The sequence below is a fragment of the Montipora capricornis genome, chromosome 11 (assembly GCF_036669925.1).
Source record: "Montipora capricornis isolate CH-2021 chromosome 11, ASM3666992v2, whole genome shotgun sequence".
Classification (NCBI taxonomy): Eukaryota; Metazoa; Cnidaria; class Anthozoa; order Scleractinia; family Acroporidae; genus Montipora; species Montipora capricornis.
Window position 1 is genome coordinate 3,730,787 of NC_090893.1, and position 2,500 is coordinate 3,733,286.

The 2,500-nt window shown below is 39.5% G+C and overlaps 1 pseudogene; it reads right to left on the reverse strand.

The window, feature by feature from the left end:
* The window catches only part of LOC138023928 (dynein light chain Tctex-type 5 pseudogene), a 4,222-nt pseudogene extending 2,324 nt beyond the window's left edge, over nucleotides 1–1,898 (reverse strand).
* Nucleotides 1,899–2,500: the final 602 nt, after the last annotated feature.

The window sequence follows — 2,500 nt, forward strand, 5'->3', positions numbered from 1 at the left end:
GTGATCGGAACGCGATCGATTCCATTTAGGAGCACTCGGAATTTCCGAGGACTTTCTTTTGATCGTCGGAAAACTACATCTTTGTTTATACGTTTACGTATCTTCAGATTTTAGAGCAGAACCCAAATTCAGATCAGATCTTATTTATTCCTAGTAATTTTAGAAATCAACGTAAAAAATCAGTGAGTTCTCTCTGTTTTTAAAAATAAAAGCACGCGGTAAACAAGTTGAATGAAGGTCATATGAATCGTCTCCAGTTACAGAAGACGATTGATAAGGCGTCAACTTTATTCTTATACCAAGATAAGATCTCTTGAAAGTTGTTCAACATTAGAATATTTGTCGACGCTTACAACTCTTGCGTCGCATAGAAACGAATGCAAAATCGTCGATCTTTCATTTAAAACTTAGTAAAATTTAAAAGCCGAAATGGACCATTGATTTGTTTTTACTTTTTGGGCAGAATTCTTGCGTAGCCCATTCAGCATTTTAGGGGTATTCCATTCACTTTACAAACAAATCATTCGTCAGAACCACGGCTCTCGTTCAATATTTTAGAATCAATCCGGTTTGGAGGAGACAACTAAAGGATTTTGAAGTCGCTATAAAAACGCATCGATAGCGCGGCAAGTCATATCATCCGAATTGCAAAATTAATCACGCGTCCCGCAAAAAGGAAGTCAAATGTCAAAGGTCTTGCTTTTTCGAGTAAAGTAAAAACCTCAGAATTGCAATAATTTCTTCATCTAGCTTTCCAGTTAAGCTTTGAATTAACTTCTTATCTTTCACCGTTGTCAGTAAGTGAAATGAACGGAGTCGCTAGAGAGATAACCACTACGATTCACTATTGATAAAGCTTGGTTGTTAATAATGGACTTGAACCGAGTCTACAGGTGAAAACAGGACACAACACACTCGTTCTCTGTTTATCATAGACGATGTATCTATAAGCTTGCTAACTTTCTTTTCATTTAAACACTCCAAGTGCATTGCTTAGTTAACGTCGATTTTGGTCTATTTTTTTGTTTTTTAATTTACTCCTGTCCCAAAGTGAAGAGGTCGAGTTGCGAGGTAGCATATACAATTGAATTAGCGTTCAAGTTATTCTTGTATTGTTACATTCAATTACAACGATTTGTTCAATATTTAGTTATGGTAGATTCAGTGCCTCGATGTGGGTAGTCGTCGCAGTCACGGTTGCGAAGGATTATAATACGCGCAAACTAAATTCCCGCAGCTTTTGAGTTTCTTTGGGTGGCTAAAAATTTAAGCGGGGAACAAAAATTTAGAACCTATCTCCTCACATTCGCAGCATAACTTCATCTTTGAAGGCTTGGCGCACAATCCCTATACAGCCATGGTGGCCTCGATCGAGGCGCGACAAGTCTGTCACAGTGGACGTTAGAACGTGGAGAAGAATAGAAGGGTGTATTGGATTTCCCAAAATGCGCTGACAAGTCAAGAAACTAACCTTATAGACGACAGAAGTCCAATATCATGAACCAGGATTCGATTTGTTTTTCGCTGTTTGAGCTGCGAAGAACACGGTGCTTTGTTGTGACTACGTTGAGAGTTGTCGTCGTAACTTCTTCGTATTCCCGTCAAAGGTTATCCTCTTGTCGCCTTATTGACCTGCGTTAATTAAGTCGGATCTGCCATCACCGAGCGATTAAAGAACAGTAAACATTATTCGATACACAAATAATAATTACAAACAAAACAATTCAGTGGTCACGCGAATGCAGTACTTGAACAAGGATGGTCGGTTTTCAATGATTATTTTTCTTACAGTTCTGAAAAACTTGCTCACCCATCGAAACTTCAATGTTTTTTTTTCTTTAATGCCTCGGCCTTGTCCTTTACCCTCGTCCACTTTTATAACCAAACGACAACAAAGGGGCGTGTGTCTGTGTTGGGTCTCCGCTGGACAGCAGAAACCAGCACAAGATCGAAAGAACGAAAAATGGGCTGTTCAGAAGGCGAAACTACTATGAAAATCATCACCTGCCTCCGCGTTGTAGTGGTACATCGATGGTTTAACATATAATACGCGCGGATATTTTGCTGCGTAGTATTTTTCCGAGCCCCGCAGGAGCGAGGAAAAATACGAGCAATGAGCAAAATGCCCGCGAGTATTATATGTTAAGTCATCGAATAAGAGATTTATTATTCCACTTCAAAAAAGGTGTTATTTTGCTTCAATTTTCTTTGGTAAGGGTGTTTTGAAGAAAAATGCATCATCTGTCCTTCAGGGCGCGTGCGAACGATGTAAACAGAACAAAAAGCCAGCCAAAGATTTTATTTGATTGGATAAACAAAATGACGGTTGCTCGAAGGCTGGTTAGCGCTAACCGTTGGTCAAGAGGTATCAGGACCTATAGGTTTGCATGGTATTTAACGATGGTTAGCGCTAACCATGCTTCGAGAAACCCGGGCCTGAGCAACATTTTTTCTCAGCTGTGCTCCAACTGTTCTTGCAAATAGAGATGTCTTTTTATTT